Source organism: Callithrix jacchus, chromosome 12 (assembly GCF_049354715.1).
Source record: "Callithrix jacchus isolate 240 chromosome 12, calJac240_pri, whole genome shotgun sequence".
NCBI classification, from domain to species: Eukaryota; Metazoa; Chordata; class Mammalia; order Primates; family Cebidae; genus Callithrix; species Callithrix jacchus.
Window position 1 is genome coordinate 30,200,277 of NC_133513.1, and position 16,626 is coordinate 30,216,902.

General features: G+C 47.2%; 2 pseudogenes; both read right to left on the minus strand.

Annotated features, from left to right (window-relative positions):
* Positions 1-5,625: 5,625 nt before the first annotated feature.
* On the minus strand, positions 5,626-5,801 carry LOC118146627 (U2 spliceosomal RNA; annotated as a pseudogene).
* Positions 5,802-8,053: 2,252 nt separating this feature from the next.
* On the minus strand, positions 8,054-8,154 carry LOC118146536 (U6 spliceosomal RNA; annotated as a pseudogene).
* Positions 8,155-16,626: the final 8,472 nt, after the last annotated feature.

The following is a 16,626-nucleotide window of genomic DNA, read 5'->3' on the forward strand; positions in this document are numbered from 1 at the left end:
CACATGTCTGCAGAGGCAGAGTATGTTAAAGATCTATAATTTGGCAGGCACGGTGGCTCACGCCTATAATCCCAGCACTTTGGGAGGCTGAGGCGGGTGGATCATGAGGTCAAGAGATCGAGACCATCCTGTTCAACTTGGTGAAAGCCCGTCTCTACTAAAAATACAAAAATTAGCTGGGCGTGGTGGCGCATGCCTGTAATCCCAGATACTCAGGAGGGTGAGGCAGGAGAATTGCTTGAACCCAGAAGGCAGAGGTTGCGGTGAGCCAAGATTGTGCCATTGCACTCCAGTCTGGGTAACAACAGCGAAACTCCGTCCTTAAAAACAAAAAACAAAAAACTATAAATTTTTTGGGGGGGTTTCTGTTAGGTAATACATAGTCATTATAAAATCATTCAAATACAGAGCATGGAGGGAAAGTGCACCATCATCCCACTTCTTGAGGATAACTGCTGTTCATTGTTGGGGAAATTCCTCTAGTTATTTTTTTACTACAGGCCACTACAACAAAGCGAGGCACGTGAATTTTTTCATTTCCTGGTGCATATAAACAATGGTTCCAGCCTGGTGCAGTAGCCCAAGTCTATAATCCCAGCACTTTGGGAGGCCGAGGCGGGTGGGTCACGTGAGGTCAGGAGTTCGAGACCAGCCTGGCCAACATGGTGAAACCCTGTCTCTACTAAAAATACAAAAAATAGCTGGGTGTGGTGTCACATACCTGTGGTCCCAGCTACTCAGGAGGCTAAGGCAGAAGAATCACTTGAACCTGGGAGGCAGAGGTTGTGAGCTGAGATCGTGTGACTGCACTCCAGCCTGGGCAACAGAGGGAGATTCTGTCTCAAAAAAAAAAAAGTGTGCAATAGTGTTACATCTATGAAAACAGCGTACAGGCTAGAGTGCAGTGGAGTGATCTCAGCTTACCACAACTTCCACCTCCCGGGTTCAAGCGATTCTCTTGCCTCAGCCTCCTGAGGACCTGGGATTACAGATGCCCCCCCACCAACAACCACACCTGGCTAATTTTTGTATTTTTTTGGTGTGGTTACTTGGATAATTTTTATATTTTTAGTATACATGAAGTTCACCATGTTGGCCAGCCTGATCTTGAACTCCTGACCTCAGGTGATCCACTTGCCTCGGCCTCCCAAAGTGCTGGGATTACAGGCGTGACCCACCACGCCCAGCCAATCTTGTCTTTTTTTTTTTGAGATGGACTCTTGCTCTGTAGCCCAAGCTGGAGTGCAGTGGCACAGTCTCGGCTCACTGCAACCTCTGCCTCCCGGGTCCCGGTTCAAGCAATTCTCCTACCTCAGCCTCCCAAGTAGCTGGGATTACAGGCCCGAGCCACTATGCCCAGCTAATTTTTGTATTTTTTAGTAGAGATGAGGTTTCACCATGTTGGCCAGTCTGGTCTTGAACTCCTGACCTCGTGATCCGCCCTCCTCAGCCTCCCAAAGTGCTGGGATGACAGGCCTGAGCCACCTCACCTGGCCCTTATCTTTATTTTTACATATATAAATATTTTTCTGATTCCATTTTTTCTTTTTTTTGAGACAGAGTCTCATTCTTGCTTGTTGCCCAGGCTGGTCTCAAACTCCTGGCTCCAGTCGTCAGCCTGGAGTGCAGTGGCACAATCTCAGCTCACTGCCACCTCCGCCTCCCAGGTTCAAGCAATTCTCCTGCCTTAACCTCCAAGAGTAGCTGGGACTACAGGCACATGCCACCACACCCACCATACGGAATTTTTTATATTTTTAGTAAAATATATAAAATATTCTACTAAAATATTTTAGTAAAATATATAAAAGAAAGAGGCCAGGTATGGTGGCCCACACCTATAATCCCAGCACTTTGGGTGGCTGAGGCGGGTGGATCACCTGAGGTCAGGTGTTCAAGACCAGCCTGGCCAACATGGCAAAACCCCATCCCTACTAAAAATACAAAAATTATCTAGGCATAATGGCGGGTGCCTGTAATCTCAGCTACGCGGGAGGCTGAGGCAGGAGAATTGCTTGAAACCAGGAGGTGGCGGTTGCAGTGAGCCGAGATTGTCCCACTGTACTCCAGCCTGGGTGAAAGAGTGAAACTCCATCCAAAAAAAAAGCACACTCTCTTTGTTCGAAGCATAATAAAATGAAGCACAATAGAGTGAGACATATACCTGTATCTCTTTAAAGTATTGCAAAAAAATGGGATCCTATGGAGTGTACTGTTTTGTAACTTTCTTTTTACACTTAGCATTATTCTTTGATGTAATCATTCAAAAGCAAGTCACACCAGGCGTGGCTCATGCCCGCAATCCCAGCACTTTGGGAGGCCGAGGTGGGTGGAGCATGACTCAGGAGACAGACCAGCCTGGCCGACATGGTGAAACCCCTTATCTACTAAAAATACAAAAATTAGCCAGCTGTGGTGGTGGGCGCCTGTAGTCCCAGCTACTTAGGAGACTGAGACAGGAGAAGCACTTGAACCCGGGAGGTGGAGTTGCAGTGAGCCGAGACCGCACCACTGCACTCCAGCCTGGGCTACAGAGCAAGAGTCTATCTCAAAAACAAAAACAAAAACAAGTCACTACTAAGCTGCGCTGGCCCCAACCTGAGCCCCTATAGAATTAATTGCATGGCCTTATTCTAAGTATGCCTGCTTTTTTTTCTTTTTTGAGACAGGGTCTCACTGTGTCACCTAGACTAGAGTGCAGTAGTGTGATTTCAGCTCACTGCAACTTCTGCCTCCTGGGCTCAAGCAGTCCTCCTGTCTCAGCTTCCTGGGTAGCTGGGACCACCACGCCTGGCTAATTTTTGTATTTTTTATAGAAATGGGATTTTGCCATGTTGCCCAGGCGGGTCTCAAACTCCTGGACTCAAGCCATCTACTCCCTTAGCCTCCCAAAGTCCTGGGATTACAGGTGTCAGCCACTGCACCCAGCCTTGTTTTCCTTTTGAGGCAGTTTTGTTCTGTTGCCCAGGCTAGAATGCAGTGGTAGGATCACAGATCGCTTCAGCCTCGAACTCCTGTTCCCAAATGATCCGCCTGCCTCAGCCTCCGGGGTAGCTGGAACTACAAGCCTGTGTCACCACACTTGGCTAGTTTTAAATTTTTGTAGAGACAGGTTTCTTGCTCTGTTGCCCAGGCTGGTCTCGAACTCCTGGCCCCAAGCATCCTCCCGCCTCAACCTCCCAAAGCGCTGGGATTATAGGAGTGAGCCACTGTGCCTGGCTCATAAGTGCACCTGTTGCCTTAGGAAAAATGCAGCCAACATTCCCTGCCACCACCACACATACCCAGGACATGTGGGGAAGGCTCGAGCCTGGATTACTCCAACAAAGTCAGAAACAGGTGACCAGAAGATGAAAGTTGGCTTGCAGAAAAGATTTCACGTGGAAATTCTTATTTTCAGCTTCTCTTGAAAAATCAAAAAATGTATGGTCACTAGACCTGCTTACCTCATGGTTTTCCTTTGGCATAATCTCACCAGATTGCCATGATCCCTCCACTCTGTTGTCTTGAAGTAGACCAGCACTATTTAGGCTACCTCTCTGGCCCCTATAGGCATTTGAGAGTGAAACTTTCAGTGAAATATTTTTTTCCTTCCTTCCTTTCTTCTTTCCCTTCCTTCCTTCCTTCCCTTTCTTTTTCTTTGTTTCTTTTTTTTTTGAGATGGAGTCTCGCTTTGTTGCCCAGGGTGGAGTGCAATGGTGCGATCTCATGTCACTGCAACCTCCGCCTCCCAGGTTCAAGCGATTCTGCTTCAGCCTCCCGATAGCTGGGACTACAAGCACAGGCCACCATGCTCGGCTAATTTCGTATTTTAGTAAAAACAGAGTTTCACCATGTTAGCCGAGATGGCCTCGATCTCCTGACCCAGTGATCCACCCACCTGCCTTGTGCTGGGATTACAGGCATGAGCCACCAAGCCAGGCCTCTTTTTTTTTTTTTAAAGATGGAGTCTTGCTCTGTTGCCTGGGCTGGAGTGCAATGACGCAATCTCAGGTCACTGCAACCTCCAATTCCCAGGTTCAACAGATTCTCCTGTCTTAGCCTCCCAAGTAGCTGGGAATACAAGCATGCATCACCATGCCCGGCTAATTTTTTATATTTCTAGTAGACTGGGGTCTCACCAAATGTTGGCCAGCCTGGTCTCAAATGCCTGACCTCGGGTGATCCTCCTGCCTCAGCCTCCCAAAATGCTGGGATTACAGGGGTGAGCCACTGTGCCCGGCACAGTTAAATATTTTCTTTTTGTTGTTGTTTGTTTTTGTTTTGGAGACGAAGTCTTGCTCTTGTTACCCAGGCTGGAGTGCAATGGAGCAATCTCGGCTCACCGCAACCTCTGCCTCCTAGGTTCTAGCGATTCTCCCGGCTTAGCCACTCTACTAGCTGGGATTACAGGCATGCGCCACCACACCTGGCTAGTTTTTTGTATTCTAGTAGAGATAGGGTTTCACCATGTTGGCCAGGCTGGTCTTGGACTCCTAATCTCAGGTGATCCACCTGCCTCAGCCTCCCAAAATGCTGGAATTACAGGCGCGAGCCACCGTGCCTGGCACAAATATTTTCTAGACATGCCTATCCCACCTCTCTTAGATCTCTTCCAAGCACCTCAGATATCCCAAATTGAGTCATCTTTGGGATCTGATGCTCCCCTTCCCCCACTGTTTCCATTTCTGTGTCACCACCACTCAAATCAGAAACCTCCCTCTTCCCTTACTTAATACCTTGAACTGCCTTTGAATCTTTCAACCACTGTTGACTTCATCTATGGTGACAGGCACGGTGCTTAGTGGCTGGGGATACACGGGTACACAAAACAAACCCCAGCCTTCCTGGAGCTTACATTAGACTGTGAGAGAGGACGATTACAGACGCTAATGAGAAAGAATTCCAAGGGCCAGGTGTGGTGTCTCATGCCTGTAATCCAGCACTTTGGGAGGCCAAAGTGGGCAGATCACCTGAGGTCAGGAGATCAAGACCATCTTGACCAACGTGGTAAAACCCTGTCTCTACTAAAAATACGAAAATTAGCCAGGTGTGGTAGTGCGCATCTGTAATCCCAGCTACTTGGGAGGCTAAGGCAGGAAAATCGCTTGAACCTGAGAGGTGGAGGTTGCAGCGAGCCGAAATCACACCACTGCACTCTAGTCTGACGAACAGAGTGAAACTCTCAAAAAAAAATTAATAATAGAATGATTTTTATTCCTTTGGGTATATACCTAGTATTGGGATAGACTGTGCCTTAACTTGAATGTGTATGTTGTTGTTTTCAGATTTAGACTAGAATCAAGCAGAGATCAGGGACCCTTTTCATCACATCACATCAAGGTTCCAGCTCTCACACTGGCCTCCTCCTGCCACTGTTGCCCTTCATCACCCAAGTGAAGTCAGAGTCCACTGCTAAGTCATTACCTCATTTTTTAAACCTTTATTTAATCCTTTTCATTTATTTATTTTATTTTATTTTCAAGACAAGAGATCTGTTGCCCAGGCTGGAGTTCAGTAGCACAATCACAGCTCAAGCGATCCTCCTGCCTCAGCCTCCCAAGTAGCTGGGACTAGAGGCATGTGCCACCACACCTGACTGATGTTTTATTTTTTGTAGAAATAGGCTCTCCCTATGTTGCCCAGGCTAGTCTGGAACTCCTGGCCTCAAGCAATCCTCCACTTGAGTGTTCCAAAGCACTGGGATTACAGAAGTGAGCCACTGCACCTGGCTACAAAATCATTCTTTTTTTTTTAATCAGATATTAAACTGATAAGAACAGATACTACATCTGATCTTAGCCAACAGGCCAAGAAGAGATACAAAGTCATTCTTTTTACCCCATCTTTCTGTACTGTACTCTTTGGAAGTCACTATGCACAGTGCATGCTAAAGGAATTATGTTCCACCTCTTTAAAGGCAGAGTCTCTGTGTAGGTTATTTGGAATTCTTCCATATAGGAGATTAGTCTCTTCTCTTCCATTTATTTATTTATTTTGAGATGGAGTCTAGCTCTGTCTCCCAGCCTGGAGTGCATAGTGTGATCTCAGCTTACTGCAGCCTCTGCCTCCTGGGTTCAAGCGATTCTCCTGTCTCAGCTTCCCAAGCAGCTGGGATTACAGGCACATGCTGCCAGGCCCCAGCTAATTTTTTGTATTTTTAGTAGAGTCGAAGTTGCACTGTGTTCCCCAGGCTGGCAATCCACATGCCTCAGCACCCCCAAAGTGCTAGGATTACAGGTGTGAGCCACTATGCCTAGACTTCTCCCATTCATTTATTCAACTTATTGAATATTGAGTTTATTTGATCATATATTTCTATTAGTATGAGTTCATACTAATGGACTTTAGGTTATAATCTAGTACTACTTTATTTATCTATTTATTTATTATTTTTTGAGAGTCACCCAGGCTGGAGTGCAGTGGCCTGATTACGGTGCACTGCAGCCTCCATCTCCTGGGCTCAAACCGTTTGCCACCTCAGCCCCCAAGTAGCTGGGACAGACATGTTGCACCACACCTTGCTAATGAAAAAAAAAAAAATTTTTTTTGTAGAGATAGAGTCTTCCTATATTGCCCAGGCTGGTCTGAAACTCTTGTGCTCAAGTGATACCCCACCTTCAGGCTCCAGAGAAGCTGGGAACACAGGTCACCATGCCCAGCTAATTTTGTGTATTTTTGGTAGAGATGGGGTTTCACTATATTGCCCAAGCTAGTCTCAAACTCCGGAGCTCAAGTGATCCACCCGCCTCAGGCTTCCAAAGTGCTGGGATTACAGGCATGAGCCACTGTGCCTGGCCTGATTTATTATTTATTTTTTTTTTAATTTTTCAAAAAATCTAAATTACTTTTTTCTTTTTATAAAGACGGCGTTTCACCATATTGGTCAGGGTGGTCTTGAACTCCTGACCTCAGGTGATCCGCCTGCCTTGGCCTCCAAAGTGCTTGGATTACAGGTGTGAGCCACCAGGTGCGGCCATTTATTATTTTTTAATAGAGGCAGAGCCTCACTCTGTTGCCCAGACTGGCATGCAGTGGCCCATGCCTAGTTCACTGCAGCCTTTGACCTCCTGGGCTCAAGCCATCCTCTTGCTTCAGCCCCCTCAAGTAGCTGTGACCATGCCTGGCTAATTTTGTTGTTTTTTGAGATGGAGTTTTGCTCTTGTTGCCCAGGCTGGAGTGCAGTGGTGCGATCTTAGCTTACTGCAACCTCCGCCTCCTGGGTTCAAGCAGTTCTCCTGCCTCAGCCTCCTGAGTAGCTGGGACTACAGACATGTGCCACCATGCCCTGCTAATTTTTGTGTTTTTAGTAGAGACAGGGTTTCAACATGTTAGCCAGGCTGGCCATGTTTGATCAGGAGATCAAACTCCTGATTTCAGGTGATCTACCCACCTCAGCCCCCCAAAGTGCTGGGATTACAGGCTTGAGCAACCACATCTGGCCAGATTTTTGTATTTTTTGTGAAGAAATGGTTTTCCTGTGTTGCCCAGGCTGGTCGGGAACTCCTGGGCTCCAGCCAGCTGCCTGCCTCAGGTACTTCTTTCTTTACTATGCTCAAGTTTTTCCAGTTTTCTTTCTTTTCTTTTCTTTTTTTTTTTTTTTTTTTTGAGACGGAGTTTTGCTCTTGTTACCCAGGCTGGAGTGCTGGCGTGATCTTGGCTCACCGCCACCTCCGCCTCCTGGGTTCAGGCAATTCTCCTGCCTCAGCCTCCTGAGTAGCTGGGATTACAGGCACGTGTCACCATGCTCAGCTAATTTTTTGCATTTTTAGTAGAGACGGGTTTTCACCGTGTTAACCAGGATGGTCTCGATCTCTTGACCTCGTGATCCACCCGTCTCAGCCTCCCAAAGTGCTGGGATTACAGGCTTGAGCCACCGCTCCCGGTGAAGTTTTTCCAGTTTTCAATTGGCTCCTGTGTCCCATTGACATACTGCATCATTGTGCTTTTTGTTTGTTTTTAGCACTAAGACTTACTTTTTAAAAATTTTTTTCATTTTAAATTTTCCTGAGTACAGAGTAGGTGTATATATTTATGGGTTTCTTGAGATATTTTGATATAGACATGTAATTACAAAAATATGCAAAGCATCACAGATTTGCATGTCATCCTTGCTCAGGGGCTATGCTAACCTCTGTATAATGTTCTCATATATGTGGCCAGGCGTGGTGCCTCATGCCTGTAATCCTAGCACTTTGGGAGACAGGCGAGCAGATAGTCTGAGCTCAGGAGTTCCAGACCAGCCTGGGCAACATAGTAAAACCCCATGTATATGAAAAATACAAAACTTAATAGGATGTGGTGGCCTGCGCCGGTAGTCCCAGCTACTTGGGAGACTGAAGTGGGGGGATCACTTTAGCCCAGGAAGTCAAGGCTGCAGTGAGCAATGATGGCGCCACTGCACTCCAGTCTGGGCGACAGAGCAAGAGGTTGTCCAACAAAGAAAAAGAAAGAAAGAAAGAAAAGAAAAGCCAGATGAGGTGGCTCACACCTTTAATCCCAGCACTTTAGGAGGCCACGGCAGGCAGATGACCTGAGGTTGGGAGTTCAAGACCAGCCTGACCAACATGGAGAAACTCTGTCTCCACTAAAAATACAGAATTAGCCAGGCATGGTGCCATATACCTATACCTGTAATCCCAGCTACTTGGGAGGTTGAGGCGGAAGAATCACTTGAACCTGGGAGGCAGAGGTTTTGGTGAGCTGAGATGGCTCTATTGCACTCCAGCCTGGGCAACAAGAGCAAAACTCCGTCTCAAAAAAAAGAAAGAAAAAAATGAAAGTTATATATATATATGTTTGTTATTTAAAAGTAGAGATGGGAGCTGGGCACAATGGCTCCTATCTGTAATCCCAGCACTGTAGGAACTGAAGAAGTATGATCCCTTAAGCCCAGGAGTACAAGACACGTCTTTATGTAAAAACAAAACTGGCAGGGCTGGGTGGCTCACGCCTGTAATCCCAGCACTTTGGGAGGCCAAGACAGGCAGATCACAAGGTCAGGAGTTCAAGACCAGCCTGGTCAATATAATAAAGTCTCGTTTCTACTAAAAATACAAAAATTAGCCAGATACGGTGGTGCTCACCTATAGTCCCAACTACTCGGGAGGCTGAGGCAGAAGAATCTCTTGAACCTGGGAGGCGGAGGCTGCAGTGAGCCAAGATTGTGCCATTGCACTCCAGCCTGGGTGACAGAGTGAGACTCTATCTCAAAAAACAAAACAAAACAAAAATACACGGCCAGGCTTGGTGGCTCACGCCTATGATCTTAGGACTTTGGGAGGCCAAGGGTGTCAGATCACCTGAGGTCAGGAGTTCGAGACCAGCCTGACCACATGGTGAAACCCCATCTCTACTTAAAAAATTAGCTGGGCATGGTGGTGCAGTCCTGTAATCCGAGCTACTCCAGAGGCTGCAGCAGAAGAATTGCTTGAACCTGGGAATTGGAGGCTGCAGTGAGCCCAGATCCTGCCACTGCACTCCAGCCTGGTGACAGAGCAAGATTCCATTTCAAAACAAAACAAAACAAAAAAAAACTGGCCGTTGCTGTGGGTCACACCTGTAATCCCAGCACTTTGGGATGCTAAGGCAGGAGGATCACCTGAGATCAGGAGTTTAAGACCAGGCTGGTCAACATGATGAAACCCTGTCTCTACAAGAATATAAAAATTAGCTGGCTGTGGTGTCACACATCTGTAATCCCAGCTACTTGGGAGGCTGAGGCATGAGTCATTTGAAACTGGGAGGCAGAGGTTTTTTTTTTCCCAAGAGATGGGGGAAGCTGAGATCCTGCCACTGCACTCTGGCCTGGGCAACGGAGAAAGATTCTGTTTTAAAACAAACAAACAAACAAACAAACAAGATCTCTGTGACTAGACATTTAGGTTGTTTCTAGGTTTGTGTTATGACAAACAGGATTTCTGGGAATATTTTTATTATTTTATTATTATTGCTGACATAAAATTCACATACCATAAAATGTACCTTTTAAAGTGTGTTATTTGGAGGCTGGGTGCGGTGGCTCACACCTGTAATCCCAGCACTTTGTGAGGCCAAGGCAGGTGGATCACAAGATCAGGAGTTCGAGACCAGCCTGGCCAATATGATGAAACCCCATCTCTTGGGGAAAAAAAAAAAAAAAAGGTAAAGTGTGCTATTTGGTAGTTTTAGTATATTCACAAAGTTGTACAACTGTTGCCATTATCTAATTCTGGAGCCATTCAGAAACACCCATTTTTTTTTTTTATGGCTGTGTGCACATGTGTGAGCAGAAGGCACCCGTGGAGGTGCAGCTGATGGGCTTTGTGGTGATGAGTCCTTCCAACGCAAAGAAAGCTGGGCCCAGAGGCTCCAGATCACCCCATTACCCCTGCTACACTGAGCAATTTGCAGTGACTGCCAGTCCCTCAGGGAAAGTTAGTTCTATTGGATTTTTGCACATTGGATTTCCTTAAAGCAGGCTAGGCCCCTAAATATTCTAGTTAGAACAGGTGAATAATAGAAAATGCCCCAGTAACATGGGAGTTGTAATATCTCAGTTCACAGACCTTGCACTTGTGTGGTCCTTTAAAAACCTAAGACAGGTGATGACATTCCTTTGCTTTCAAAACTCTCAAAAAAGAAAAGGAAAAAAGTGGCCAGGCGTGGTGGCTTACACCTGTAATCCCAGAACTTTGGGAGGCTGAGGTGGGCAGATCACAAGATCTGGAGTTCGAGACCAGCCTGGCCGATATGGTGAGACATCATCTCTACTAAAAAAAAAAATAACAAAAATTAGCTGGGCATGATGGCGAGCACCTGTAATCCCAGCTACTTGGGAGGCGGAGGCAGAAGAATCGCTTGAACCCGGGAGGCGGAGGTTGCAGTGAGCCACTGCACTCCAGCCTGGGCAACAGAGTGAGGCTACGTCTCAAAAAAACAAAAATAAAACAGAACAAAAGGCCTGGTGCGGTGGCTCACGCCTGTAATCCCAGCACTTTGAGAGGATGAGGCAAGTGGATCACGAGGTCAGGAGCTCAAGACCAGCGTGGCCAAGATGGTGAAACCCCACCTCTACTAAAAATACAAAAATCAGCCGGGTGTTGTGGCAGGCACCTGTAATCCCAGCTACTCGAGAGGCGAGGCAAGAGAATCACTTGAACCTGGGAGCCGGAGGTTGCAGTAAGTCGAGAGTTTGTGAGGCCAAGGCAGGTGGACTGCACTCCAGCCTCGGCAACCAGAGTGAAACTCCATTTCCAAAAAAAAAAGAAAGAAAGAAAAACCTGCTGCAAAGGAAAAAGGCCTCCCACAGCACTGGGAGCATGGTCGAGGTCCGCAAAACAGTAGCTATCAGGGTGATTCTTATGTAAATCTTCTGAATAATAATACCGTCACATTTATAGAACTAGGTGTCAGGCTCCGTTAGGCACCCACATCAAGGGCAGATCTTCTAGTCCCTAACTCTTTCCCTAAAACCAGCTTCGGCTCTCCAAGTCCCACTGGGAATGAGGAGGAGGGGCTCTCGGTGATGCAAATTAGTGTTGACTTTTTTAATTAACAAAACAATGAATCCTTGGAAGTATACAATGGAAATGTTTAGTACTTTGAAAGGAGAGAAATCAGTTAGTTAACAAGTGCTTACTGATCACTCACACCCAGCTCTTCTCGTCAATAAACATTTCCCAAAGCCTGCAGATTGGAATCCAGGCAAGGACCCTAAGTGGGGTGTGAACTGGGGCCGGTTACTTGAGGTCACTCTGTTTCAGGTTAATGCAGGAAAAACAGGGAGGTAATGAGGCTGACCTCTTGGGGCTTTGGAGAAATGTTTATGAAGAGTTTGGCACTTACTAGAAAGGAGGCAGTTTTCCTTATCTAAGGAAATAATTTAACCCCAAACCTCCCTACCTCACTCCTACTTCAGAAGTGTAGGAGACTCCCCTAGATTTCTGACACTTAATTCTGGTGTCATAGAGCCATTGTCAGTTTCCTGGGGGAAGACAGGAGGGAGGAATAATGTGTGAAATCAAGACTGAGGATGCCGGCCAGATGCAGTGGTTTATGCGTGTAATTCCAGCACTTTGAGAGGCGGAGGTGGGCAAATCACCTGAGATTAAAAGTTTGAGACCAGCTTGGCCAACATGGTGAAACCCAGTCTCTACTAAAACTACAAAAATTGGCTGGGGGTGGTACCGCATGCCTATAATCACAGCTACTAGGGAGGCTGAGGCAGAAGAATTGCTTGAACCCAGGAGTTCAAGAAGTGAGCCAAGATTGCGCCACTACTCTCCAGCCTGGGCAACAGAGCGAGACGCCATCTCAAAAATAAATAAATAATAAAAAAGACTAAGGATGCCTAGAGCCACTGTGCTAGGCACAGAACAGGCTAGTTAAGCAAGCAATAGAGAGATACCTAAATGTACGTATAAGTATTTTAAAAATAGAGACAGGGTCTGCTGGGCAAGGTGGCTCATGCCTATAATCCCAGCATTTTGGGGAGGCCGAGGCGGGCAGATCATCTGAGGTCAGGAGTTGAACACCAGCTTGGCCAACATGGTAAAACCCCATCTCTATCCAAAATACAAAAAATTAGCTGGGCATGGTGGTGGGCGCCTGTAGTCCCAGCTACTCAGGAGGCTGAGGCAAAACTGCCTGAACTTGGGAGGTGGAAGGTGCAGTGAGCCATGGCACTCCAGCCTGGGCAACAACAGTGAAACTCTGTCTGAAAATAAAAAATAGAGACAGGGTCTCACTATATTTCCCAGGCTAGTTTTGAACTCCTGGCCTCAAGCAATTCTCCCACCTTGGACTCCCAAAGTGATGGGATTACAGGAGTCAGCCTCTGTGCCTCGTGGAGATATACTTTTAAATTAATTAATTAATTAATTAATTTGACACAGAGTCTTGCTGTCACCCAGGCTGGAGTGCAGTGGCATGATCTCGGCTCACTGCAACCTCCATCTCCTGGGTTCAAGCGATTATCCTGCCTCAGCCTCCCAAGTAGCTTGGATTACAGGTGCCTACCACCACACCTGGCTAATTTTTGTATTGTTTATTTATTATTAATTTATTAATTTATTTTATTTTTGAGACAGAGTGCTGCTCTGTTGCCCAGGCTGGAGTGCAGTGGTATGATCTGGGCACTGCAGTCTCTGCTTCCTGGGTTCAAGGGATTCACCCGCCTCAGCCTTCCAAAGTGCTGAGATTAAAGGCGTGAACCACTGAGCCCAGCCATGGACAGATTTTTATTATTAATTATTAATTTTTTTTTTTTGAGACAGAGTTTCACTCTTGTTACCCAGGCTGGAGTGCAATGGCGAGATCTCGGCTCACCACAACCTCCGCCTCCTGGGTTCAGGCAATTCTCCTGCCTCAGCCTCCTGAGCAGCTGGGATTACAGGGACGTGCCACCATGCCCAGCTAATTTTTTGTATTTTTAGTAGAGACGGGGTTTCACCATGTTGACCAGGATGGTCTCAATCTCTTGACCTCGTGATCCACCCACCTCAGCCTCCCAAAGTGCTGGGATTATAGGCTTGAGCCACTGCGCCCGGCCTATTTTTTACTTTTTTTGAGACAGAGACTTGTTCTGTCACCCAGGCTGGAGTGCAGTGGTGTGATCACAGCTCACTGAAGCCTCTGCTTCCCAGTTTCAAGAGATTCTCCTGCCTCAGCCTCCTGAGTAACGGGGATTACAGGTGTGCGACTGGACTGTAGAAATACTTAGAAAAACAAAACAAGGTTGGGCGCGGTGGCTCACACCTGTAATCCCAGCACTTTGGGAGGCCAAGGGGGGCAGGTTACCTCAGTCAGGAGTTCAGGACCAGCCTGTCTGACATGGTGAAACCCCATCTCTACTAAAAATACAAAAATTAGCAGAACGTGGTGGTGGGCACCTGTAATCCCAGCTACTTTGGAGGCTGAGGCAAGAGGATTGCTTGATCCTGGGAAGTGGTGCGAGCTGAGATCACACCATTGCACTCCAGTCTGGCGGACAAGAGTGAGACTGAGTCTTAAAAAAAAAAAAAAAAAAAAAAAAAAGGCAAAAAACAATTAACTCTAGATGAAGAAAACAAACAAACAAAACAGCGGAACTGGGTGGCTCATGCCTGTAATCCCAGCACTTTGGGAAGCCGAGGTGGGTGGATCACCTGAGGTGAGGAGTTCGAGAGCAGCCTGGCCAACATGGAGAGGAAACCCCCATCTCTACTAAAAATACAAAATAAGCCAGGTGTGATGGCATATGCCTGTAATCCCAGCTACTTGGGAGGCTGAGGCAGGAGAATTGCTTGAACTCAGGAAACGGAGGTTGTGGTGAGCCGAGATTGTGTTATTGCACGCCAGACTGGGCAACAAGAGCAAAAATAAGTCTAAAAAAAGAAGAATAGCAAAACAAAAAACCTTACAGTGTTTCCTTATGTGTGAAGATATTCACTACAAGGATACTGGCTGTTATGATATGTATTGGTTTTCACCCATGGTTCTTGGCTCCTAACTCCCTATTCCTTACTACAGGCTTTTGTTACAATGTTGGGTGTGTTAGGTTTAGGAAACAGTCTGTCTCCTGCCCTCCTTTCACCTTCACCTGCCCCAAGGGAAGACTCTAATCTACCTCTGCCTTTCTGATTGTGGGTGTGGGGCTTTTTTTGTTTGTTTTTGTTTAGATTGTGGGCTTTAAAACTCTCCCAGAAAAGGGTCCCGAGGGCAGGAATGCTGATGCCATGAAGCTTCTGTAAAGACTCAAGAAATGCATGGCTCACACCTGTACTCCCAACACTTTGGCAGGCCTAGGTAGAGGATCGCTTGGGCCCTGGAGTTTCAGATCAGCCTGGGCAATATAGGGAGATCTCACCTCTACAAAAAATTAGGCAGGCGGGCCGGGCGCGGTGGCTCAAGCCTGTAATCCCAGCATTTGGGAGGCCGAGGCGGGTGGATCATGAGGTCAAGAGATCGAGACCATCCTGGTCAACATGGTGAAACCCCGTCTCTACTAAAAATACAAAAAATTAGCTGGGCATGGTGGTCCGTGCCTGTAATCCCAGCTACTCAGGTGGCTGAGGCAGGAGAATTGCCTGAACCCAGGAGGCGGAGGTTGCGGTGAGCCGAGATCGTGCCATTGCACTCCAGCCTGGGTAAAAAAAAAAAAAAAAAAATTGGCAGGCATGGCGATGCATACCTTTAGTCCCAGCTACTTAGGAGGCTGACGTGGGAGGATCCCCTGGCTCAAGAGGTCAAGGCTGCAGTGAGCCATGATCATGGCACTGCACTCCAGCCTGGGTGACAGAGCGAGATCCTGCCTCAGAAAAAGAAAAGAAAGAAAGAAAAAAGATGCCGGGCACAGTGGCTCACGCCTATAATCCCAGCACTTTGGGAGGCCGAGGCGGGTGGATCACGAGGTGAAGAGATCGAGACCATCCTGGTCAACAAGGTGAAACACCATCTCTGCTAAAAATACAAAAATTCCCAGCTACTCTGGAGGCTGAGGCAGGAGAATTGCTTGAACCCAGAAGGCGGAGGTTGCAGTGAACCAAGATCCTGCCATTGCACTCCAGTCTGGGTGACAACAGCGAAACTCCGTCTCAGAAAAAAAAAGAAAGAAAGAAAGAAAGAAGGCCAGGTGCAGGCTCATGCCTGTAATTCCAGCACTTTGGGAGGCCAAGGTGGGTGGATCACCTGAGGTTAGGAGTTTTAGACCAGCCTGGCCAACACGGTGAAACCTCATCTCCAGAAAAAATAACAAAAATTAGCCAGGTGGGGTGGCACGCACCTGTAGTCCCAGCTACCAGGGGGGCTGAGGCAGGAGAATCACTTGAACCAAGTCAGTGGAGGTTGCAGTGACCCAAGATCCCGCCACTGCATTCCAGCCTGGGCGACAGAGCAAGACTCCATCTCAGGAAAAAAAAGAGAGAGAGAGAGAGGGAAAAGAAAAAAGAAAAGACCCAAGAGGACAAGGTTCAGTGAGTTTCTGGATAGCTGAACACGCTCCTTCCCCATACATCAACCTACACGTCTCTTCATCTGTATCCCTCGCAATATCCTGCGTAACAAACCAGTAAATGTGTTTCCCTGAGTTCTGTGAGCCATTCCTGCAAATTAATTGAACCCGGAGAGAGGGCCATAGGAATCCCAACCTGGAAGCCAGTGGGTCAGAAGCCCAGAGATCCAGACTTGCAACTGTTATGTGTAGGGGGACAGTCTTGGGACTGAGCCTCAACCTTTGGGATCTGACACTATTTCCAGATACATAGTGTCAGAGCTGAGTTAGAGGACACCCAGCTGGTGTCCCTGGCTTGTTGTGGGGAAAAATCCAGCACACATTTGGCCATAGACATCTTCTTCTGTTTTGACGACTGCTGTGGTGGGAGAGCAGAAGAGAAACATGGTTAGAGAGAGTTTTCCCTACACAGGTATGCACTGAAATATTGTTTCTAGGTCAGGCACGGTGGTTCCTGCCTGTAATCACAGAACTTTGGGAGGCCGAGGTAGGTGGATCACCTGAGGTCAGAAGTAGGAGACCAGCCTGGCCAACCTGGCAAAACACTGTCTCTACTAAAAATACAAAAATTAACTGGGCGTGGCAGCAGGTGCCCGTAATCCCAGCTACTAGGGAGGCTGAAATAGGGAAAATCACTTAAACCCGGGTGGTGGAAGTTGCAGTGGGCTGAGATTGTG